Source organism: Pongo pygmaeus, chromosome 5 (assembly GCF_028885625.2).
Source record: "Pongo pygmaeus isolate AG05252 chromosome 5, NHGRI_mPonPyg2-v2.0_pri, whole genome shotgun sequence".
Lineage (NCBI taxonomy): Eukaryota > Metazoa > Chordata > Mammalia > Primates > Hominidae > Pongo > Pongo pygmaeus.
The window spans coordinates 129,847,340-129,857,510 of record NC_072378.2 but is presented as its reverse complement, the minus strand read 5'-3'; positions in this window follow the sequence as shown (position 1 = coordinate 129,857,510).

Here is a 10,171-nt window from a genome sequence, read left to right as displayed (position 1 = left end):
AGAACACTGTGGAGCTCTTGCTTTGATTACCGATTCTGAAATTGTAAATAATTTCACAGTTTCTATGTTCAATCTGTTTGTCTGCTTTTATCCTTAATCCATTGAATGGGAAGAACGGTAGAAGAGGACATTTTTCTAAGCTGAAATTAGGCTTTTGACAACGTCCATTTCAAGCAGAAGGATTATGACAAGAAGGAAGGCAGTGAACCGGGAAAGTAAGTGAAGGGATGTCTAAGATAAGAAGGCATAATTAACTTTTTTTTTTTTAAATATAGTTTAAGTTCTGGGATACATGTGCAGAATGTGCAGGTTTGTTACACAGGTATACATGTGCCATGGTGTTTTGCTGCACCCATCAACCTGTCATATACATTAGGTATTTCTCCTAATACTATCCCTCCCCTAGCCCCCGAACCTCTGACAGGCGCTGGTGTGTGATGTTCCACTCCCTGTCTCCATGTGTTCTCGTTATTCAACTCCCACTTATGGGTGAGAACATGTGGTGTTTGGTTTTCTGTTCTTGTGTTAGTTTGCTGAGAATGATGGTTTTCAGCTTTATCCATGTCCTTGCAAAGGACATGAACTCATCCTTTTTTATGGCTGCATAGTATTCCATGGTGTATAAGTGCCACATTTTCTTTATCCAGTCTGTCATTGATGGGCATTTGTGTTGGTTCCAAGTCTTTGCTATTGTGAACAGTGCTGCAGTAAACACATGTGTGCATGTGTCTTTATAGTAGAATGGTTTATAATCCTTTGGGCATATAGCCAGTAATGGGATTGCTGGGTCAAATGGTATTTCTGGTTCCAGATCCTTGAGGAATCATCACACTGTCTTCCACAATGGTTGAACTAATTTATACTCCCACCAACAGTGTAAAGTGTTCCTATTTCTCCACATCCTCTCTAGCATCTGTTGTTCCCTGACTTCTTAATGATCACCATTCTAACTGGCATGAGATGGTATCTCATTGTGGTTTTGATTTGCGTTTCTCTAATGACCAGTGATGATGAGCTTTTTTTCATGTTTGTTGGCTGCATAAATGTCTTCTTTTGAGAAGTGTCCATATCCTTCACCCACTTTTTGATGGGGTTGATTTTTCTTGTAAATTTGTTTAAGTTCCTTGAAGATTCTGGATGTTAGCCCTTTGTCAGATGGGTAGACTGCAAACATTTTCTCCCATTCTGTAGGTTGTCTGTTTACTCTGATGGAAGTTTCTTTTGCTGTACAGAAGCTCTTTAGTTTAATTAGATCCCATTTGTCAATTTTGGCTTTTATTGCCATTGCTTTTGGTGTTTTAGTCATGAAGTCTTCACCCATGCCTATGTCCTGAATGGTATTGCCTAGGCTTTCCTCTACGATTTTTATGGTTTTAGATCTTATGTTTAAGTCTTTAATCCATCAAGTTAATTTTTGTGTAAGGTGTAAGGTAGGCGTCCAGTTTCAGTTTTCTGCATATGGCTAGCCAGTTTTCCCAACCCTATTAAATAAGGAACCCTTTCCCCATTGCTTGTTTTTGTCAGGTTTGTCAAAGATCAGATGGTTGTAGATGTGTGGCGTTATTTCTGATGCCTCTGTTCTGTTTCATTGGTCTATATATCTGTTTTGGTACCAGTACCATGCTGTTTTGGTTACTGTAGACTTGTAGTACAGTTTGAAGTCAGGTAGCATGACGCCTCCAGCTTTGTTCTTTTTGCTTAGGATTGTCTTGGCTATACGCACTCTTTGTTGGTTTCATACGAAATTTAAAGTAGTTTTTTCTAATTCTGTGAAGAAAGTCAATGATAGCTTGATGGGGATAACATTGAATCTATAAATTACTTTGGGCAGTATGGCCATTTTCACGATATTGATTCTTCCTATCCGTGAGCATGGGATGTTTTTCCATTTGTTTGTGTCCTCTCTTATTTCCTTGAGCAGTGGTTTGAAGTTGTCCTTGATGAGGTCCTTCATATCCCTTGTAAGTTGTATTCCTAGGTATTTTATTCTGTTTATAGCAATTGTGAATGGGAGTTCACTCATGATTTGGCTCTCTGTTTGTCTATTATTGGTGTATAGGAATGCTTGTGATTTTTGCACACTGATTTTGTATCCTGAGACTGTTGAAGTGGCTTATCAGCTTAAGGATATTTTGGGCTGAGATGATGGGGTTTTCTAAATATACAATCATGTCATCTGCAAACAGAGACAATTTGATTTCCTCTCTTCCTATTTAAATACCCTTTATTTCTTTCTCTTGCCTGATTGCCCTGGCCAGAACTTCCAATATTATGTTGAATAGGAGTGGTGAGAGAGGACATACTTGTCTTATGCTGGTTTTCAAAGGGAATGCTTCCAGCTTTTGCCTATTAAATATGATATTGGCTGTGGGTTTGTCATAAATGGCTCTTATTATTTTGAGATATGTTCCATCAATACCTAGTTTATTGAGAGTTTTTAGCATGAAGGTGTGTTGAATTTTATCAAAGGCCTTTTCCGAATCTATTGTGATAATCATGTGGATTTTGTCATTGGTTCTGTTTATGTGATGGATTATGTTTATTGATTTGCGTATGTTGAAGCAGACTTGCATCCCAGGGATGAAGCCAACTTGATCGTGGTGGATAAGCTTTTTGATGTGCTGCTGGATTCAGTTTGCCAGTATTTTATTGAGGACTTTCACATCGATGTTCATCAGGGATATTGGCCTGAAATTTTATTTTATTGTTGTGTCTCTGCGAGGTTTTGGTATTAGGATGATGCTAGCCTCATAAAATGAGTTAGGGAGGAGTCCCTCTTTTTCTATTGTTTGGAATAGTTTCAGAAGGAATAGTACCAGGTCCTCTTTGTAGCTCTTTTAGAATTTGGCTGTGAATCCGTCTGGTACTGAGCTTTTTTTGGTTGGTAGGCTATTAATTACTGTGTCAATTTCAGAACTTGTTATTGGTCTATTCAGGGATTCGACTTCTTCCTCGTTTAATCTTGGGAGGGTGTATGTGTTCAGGAATTTATCCATTTCTTCTAGATTTTCTAGTTTGTGTAGAGGTGTTTATAGTATTCTCTGATGGTAGTTTGTATTTCTGTGGAATGAGTGGTGATATCCCCTTCATCATTTTTTATTGTGTCTATTTTTTTCTTTGGTAATCTGCTAGTGGTCTGTCTATTTTGTTAATCTTTTCAAAAAAACCAGCTCCCGGATTCATTGATTTTTGAAGAGTTTTTCATGTCTCTATCTCCTTCAGTTCTGCTCTGATCTTAGTTATTTCTTGTCTTCTGCTAGCTTTTGAATTTGTTTGCTCTTGCTTCTCTAGTTCTTTTAATTGTGATGTTAGGGTGTCAATTTTAGATTTCTCCTGTTTTCTCCAGTGGGCATTTAGTGCTATAAATTTCCCTCTAATCACTGCTTTAGCTGTGTCCCAGAGATTCTGGTATGTAGTGTCATTGTTCTCATTGATTTCAAATAACTTATTTATTTCTGCTTTAATTTTGTTATTTGCCCAGTAGTCATTCAGGAGCAGATTGTTCAGTTTCCATGTAGTTGTGCGGTTTTGAGTGAGTTTCTTAATCCTGAGTTCTAATTTGATTGCACTGTATTCTGAGAGACTATTGGTTATGATTTCAGTTATTTTGCATTTGCTGAGAAGGGTCTTATTTCCAATTATGTGGTCAATTTTAGAATAAGTGCAATGTAGTGCTGAGAAGAATGTATATTCTGTTGATTTAGGGTGGAGAGTTCTGTAGATGTCTATTAGGTCCACTTGGTCCAGAGCTGAGTTCGAGTCCTGAATGTCCTTGTTAATTTTCTGTCTCATTGATCTCATATTGACAGTGGGGTGTTAAAGTCTCCCAATATTATTGTGTCGGAGTCTTAAGTCTATTGGTAGGTATCTAAGAACTTGCTTTATGAATCTGGGTGGTCCTGTATTGTGTACATATATATTTAGGATAGTTAGCTCTTCTTGTTGAATTGATCCCTTTACCATTATGTAATGCCCTTCTTTGCATTTATTTAAATCTTTGTTGGTTTGTTTTATCAGAGACTAGGATTGCAACCCCCGCTTTTTTTTTTTTTTTTTTTTTTTTTTTTTTGCTTTCCATTTGCTTGGTAAATATTCCTCCATCCCTTTGTTTTGAGCCTATGTGTGTCTTTGCGTGTGCAATGGGTCTCCTGAATACAGCACACTGATGGGTCTTGACTCTTTATCCAATTTGCGAGTCTGTGTCTTTTAATTGGGGAATTTAGCCTGTTTACATTTAAGGTTAATATTGTTATGTGTGAATTTGATCCTGTCATTATGATGCTAGCTGATTATTCTGCCCATTCATTGATGCAGTTTCTTCATAGTGTCAATGGTCATTAAAATTTGGTATGTTTTGCAGTGGCTGGTACCAGTTTTTCCTTTCCATATTCAGGAGCTCTTGTAAGGCCGGCCTGGTGGTGACAAAATCTCTCAGCATTTGCTCGTCTGTAAAGGATTTTATTTCTCCTTCACTTATGAAGTTTAGTTTGGCTGGATATGAAATTCTGGGTTGAAAATTCTTTTCTTTAATAATGTTGAATATTGGCCCCCACTCTCTTCTGGCTTGTAGGGTTTCTGCAGAGAGATCTGCTGTTAGTCTGATGGGCTTCTCTTTGTGGGTAACCCAACCTTTCTCTCTGGCTGCCCTTAACATTTTTTCCTTCATTTCAACCCTGGTGAGTCTGACAATTATGTGTTTTGGGTTGCTCTGCTTGAGGAGTATCTTTGTGGTGTTCTCTGTATTTTCTGAATTTGAATGTTGGCCTGCCTTGCTAGGCTGGGGAAGTTCTGCTGGATAATATCTTGAACTGTGTTTTCCAACTTGGTTCCATTCTCCCCATCCCTTTCAGGTATACCAGTCAAATGTAGGTTTGGTCTTTTTGGTCTTTTCACATAGTCCCATATTTCTTAGAGGCTTTGTTTGTTTCTTTTCATTCTTTTTTCTCTAATCTTGTCTTCACTCTTTATTTCATTAAGTTGATCTTCAATCTCTGATATCCTTTCTTCCACTTGATCGATTCTGCTATTGATAATTGTGTATGCTTCATGAAGTTCTTGTGCTGTGTTTTTCAGCTCCATCAGGTCATTTATATTCTTCTCTAAGTTGGTTATTCTAGTTAGCAATTCCTCTAACTTTTTTTCAAGGTTCTTGCTTCCTTGCGTGGGGTTAAAACATGCTCCTTTAGATTGGAGGAGTCTTTGATTACACACCTTCTGAAGCCTACTTCTGTCAATTCATCAAACTCATTCTCCATCCAGTTTTGTTCCCTTGTTGGTGAGGAGTTGTGATCCTTTGGAGGAGAAGAGGTGTTCTGGTTTTTGGAATTTTCAGCCTTTTTGCGCTTTTTTTTCTCATCCTCATGGATTTATCTACCTTTGGTCTTTGATGTTGGTGGCCTTCGGATGGGGTTTTTGTGTGAACGTCCTTTTTGTTGATGTTGATGCTATTCCTTTCTGTTAGTTAGTTTTCCTTCTAACAGTCAGGCCCCTCTGCTGCAGGTCGTCTGCTGTTTTCTGGAGGTCCATTCCAGACCCTGTTTGCCTGGGTATCACCAGAAGAGGCTACAGAACAGCAGAGATTGCTGCCTGTTCCTTCCTCTGGAAGCTTCATCCCAGAGGGGCACCTGCCAGATGCCAGCCAGAGATCTCTTGTATGAGGTGTCTGTCAACCCCTGCTGGGAGGTGTCTCCCAGTCAGGGGGTACAGGAGTCAGAGACCCACTTGAGGAGGCAGTCTGTCCCTTAACAGAGCTCGAGTGCTGTGCTGGGAGATCCACTGCTCTCTCCAGAGCTGGCAGGCAGGAATGTTTAAGTCTGCTGAAGCTGCACCCACAGCTGCCCCTTCCCCCAGGTGCTCTGTCCCATGGGGGTGAGAGTTTTATAGGGCTACTGCCTTTCTGTCAGAGATGCCCTGCCCAGAGAGGAGGAATCTAGAGAGGCAGGCTGGCTACGTTGGCTTTGCCGAGCTGTGGTGGGCTTCACCCAGTTAGAACTTCCTAGCAGCTTTGTATACACTGTAAGGGGAAAACAGCCTACTCAAGCCTCAGAAATGGCAGACGCCCCTCCTCCCACCAAGCTTAGACTCCCAGGTCGACTTCAGACTACTGTTCTGGCAGCAAGAAGTTCAAGCCACTGGATCTTAGCTTGCTGGGCTTTGTGGGGGTGGAATCCACTGAGCTAGACCACTTGGCTCCCTGGCTTCAGCCCCCTTTCCAGGTGAGTGAACGGTTCTGTCTTACTGGCGTTCCAGGCATCACTGGGGTATGAAAAAAAAAAAACTGCAGCTAGCTCAGTGTCTGCCCAAATGGCAACCCAGTTTTGTGCTTGAAACCCAGGGCCCTGGTGGTGTAGGCCCTGAGGGAATCTCCTGGTCTGTGGGTTGTGAAGACCCTGGGAAAAGCATAGTATCTGGGCCGGAATGCACTGTTCCTCACGGCATAGTCCCTCACAGCTTACCTTGGCTAGGGGAGGGAGTTCCCTGACCCCTTATGCTTCCTGGGTGAGGCAATGCCTCACCCTGCTTCAGCTCACCCTCCATGGGCTGTACCACTGTCTAACCAGTCCCAGTGAGATGAGTAGGCTACCTCAGTTGAAAATGCAGAAATCACCTGCCTTCTATGTCGATCTTGCTGGGAGCTGCAGACAGGAGCTGTTCCTATTTGGCCATCTTGCTAGCCACTGTGAACTCTGACTTTTTAGTGTATATGTGTTCATTCAACAAGTATTTATTGGGCACCTACGTATATGCCAGACATGTTCTACCCTTGAGATGCATCAGTGAACAAAGTAACAAAAAGCCTTTATTTCATAGAGCTTACATTCTAGTGGAGGGAGACTGATAATGAAATATTAATGAGCAAATAAAATTCTATAGCATATTGAAAGGTGGTAAGTACAATGGAGACAAAAAAGATGAGCAGAGCAAATAGGACAAGGTGTGGAGGGATAGGGTCATTGCAGCATTCCACAAGAAGTCTCATTGAATAATTAACAACTAAGCAAAGACTGGAAGCAAGTCTTCAAGGAACTTGCCATGTAGATACCTGGAAGAATATTCTATGCAAAGAAAACAACTAGAACAAAGGTGCAAAGTAGATATGTGCCTGTTACCAAAGGTTGTGTGGCTGGAGTGGACTCAGGGCCGGTGATAGTAACAGGGCAGGGCAGAGAAGTAACACCATGATGGGGAATGAGATCATGGAGGGCTTTGTGTTAGGGCGATTATTGTTCAAATCAGGACATTTCTGAGAGTGAAGCAGGGCACTGTTGGTGAAGGCAGTAAATGTGGAGTGATAAGTAACCAGATTCTAGATATATATTTTTGAAGGTAGAGCCTATAGGATTTTTTCTGATACGAGAGGATTTTTAATCAAGGATAACCACAAGACTTTAGACTTGAGCCATTGCAAGGATGGATTTTCCAACAAGAAAAATAGGGAAGTGGAGGTAAATCAGGTACTGTTAGCAGGGATTCAGGAATTCAGTCATGGATGTATGGAATTTGAAGTGCCTGTTAGATATCCAAGTGGCAATATTTTGTAGGCAGTTACATGAGCAGGCATTAAGGAGAGAAGTCTGGGCTGGATTCATCAGCATGCATATGGACTTTTAAACCATGACCTTGCATGAGATCACCAAGGGAGTGAGTCTGGGTATAATAAATAAAATTACCAAGAACTCGGTCCTGGAGCTACCCAACATTAGTGGTTAGAAAAGAAAGAACTAGCAAAGACGTTGAAAATAAGTAACCTTATAGATAACTGAGAGACAGTGGTGTCCCAGAAGCCAACTGCAGGGGGGGCGTGATTGTAGTATCAGATACTACTTATAGTTCAAATGAGTTAAAGGGCAGAAGTTAATCACTGGCTTTACCTATGTGGAGGTCTCAGTAGACCTTAGTAGACTTACCAGTTTTGGTAAAGTGATAAAGATGCTTATAGCTGGGTTAAGAGAATGAGAATTGGGGACTGAGTATGGACAGCACTTACAAGCAGCTCTCCTGCTACACAAGGGAGCAAATAAGGCACTAGCAGAAGAAAGTTGGAAGTGCTTTACATAGGGCCTTTGATGCTGGGCAAAAGAGTTTTTTTCAATTTTAAGCATTTTTTTTTTCAAATTTAAGTAATATTTTGAGAAGATATGGATACTGGAGCCAGACTACCTGGGGTAATGCATGTGATCTTGGACAAGTTACTTACCTGTGCCTCATTTTATACTTTGTATAAAGATAATAATAGGAATATTTACTTCTTAGCAGCTTACTAGAATTAAATAATCCATACAAAGGGCTCAGTGACATACTTGCCTGATGGGATTTGATAAATGTATTTTTATTATTTGTTATTATGCTCAATAGTATCAGAGCTGTACCTTAATGATTTTAAAATATATTATTCTAGGCCCGGCGCGGTGGCTTATGCCTTTAATCCCAGCACTTTGGGAGGCCAAGGTGGGCGGATCACGAGGTCAGAAGATCAAGACCATCCTGGCCAACATGGTGAAACCCCGTCTCTACTAAAAATACAAGAAGTAGCTGGGCGTGGTGGTGCATGCCTGTAATCCCAGCTACTCGGGAGGCTGAGGCAGGAGAATTGCTTGAACCAGGGAGTTGGAGGTTGCAGTGAGCTGAGATGGCACCACTGCACTCTAGCCTGGCGACAGAGTGAGACGCTGTCTCAAAAAAAAAAAAAAAAAATTTTATATATATATATATATATAAATATAAAATTCTGCCATATTCTGTTTTTCCCATCAATACAGAGAAAAGATGTAACAGACCTATCAGTAATAGATCCCAATAAACAGATGAGAGAATGGCGGAAGGGTGGGCAGCACCTGTATGTAGAAATAACCAGCTCTCCCTTGAAGGGTAATTCTGATAGCATCCCCCATGAATATTCCTTTCCCCAAGTTAGGAGTCATTTACTGGATATTTATGGAATGTCCTTCTTTATCTCATTTGGAGTTATTGGTTCCAGTGCCACACTATCTCACCTGGAAATCAGTGCTAGTAACTCTTCCTTGGAGTATCGGTGGCACCGTAGGGCATAGAAATAATTTTGTGAGAACACCTTTTTTCTACTTCCGTGAGCTCAGCTCAACTTTGAATATTATTTGTTTCATTTAAGTTGAATAAGCTGGCATAAAGACAGAGTTCTCTCCCTGCATTTCAGACCAGAAGGTCTAGGAAGAAAAACTCTTATCCAGTTCATTTTCTGTCTTGATACGTTGTTCACTCCTGGGACAATCCTGGGCTCTTTCAGTTGGCGTTAGCTGCTCCTGCTGGCAGAAGTCCCAATTCCTTGCCCCGGTGTTTCTGGGTCTGTGATCTCTCAAATGTTATATTTAATACATATTAAATGGCAATAATAATTTCCCTCCCATTTCAATTGGCCTCATATCTTGGAATCTGGACTTGGCATCCAGCTTCTCTTTTTCACTTGTGTCCTAAAGCTGTGTATGCAGTCGGTTGGCTCTGGTAGAAAGGATTCCAGATGAAACATTAGAACCCCCTCCTTCCATACAAGCATTTCTTCAAGTCCTTAAGGTTTCTTGGAAGAATTTCATGAGTTATTTTCACATGTAGCTGCATACTGTATATGAGAAATAGATTGGTTGCAAGAAAAACTGCTTCTGTGGTACTTCCAACTTAGTCAAGAAACACTGGCTTTGTCACAAGCAAGCTTTTTATCTTGAGATTGCAAGTCTTGATTTCCCAACTGAAGGAGCTCAGATAAGCTTCAGAGAAAGCAGCTCCACTCTGTGCTGTCTTTACTCCTCTTTTGATGTTCTCCTCTCACTGCACCTGGGTAGCTCAGCGCTGCCTCTTGTTGCATCTCCTGTAACCTTTACAAAATAACAGCTTTCGTGTAATCTCTGCTGCAAGTCACCTTCCCCTCCAGCAAGGGCCAAAGTGAACAAGGAATTTCCCCTGGAGGGCAGTTCGTAAGGAGAGTCACAGACAGTGGCCCAATTCTGAGCAGTCGATCAGTTAAATTTTTCTTTCAACTGAGTGTAGCTTTGTTACAATCACAAAAAGGGAGTGATTTAATCATTATTTGTGCCTTCACAACTCTCATTTCAATGGGGAAAATCTTGGGGTGTCTTAGCTTTGGTTGCTTGTATCACCCAGTTTGTATTGTTGACTAAAGAAATACTAGATGTTTAAAGAA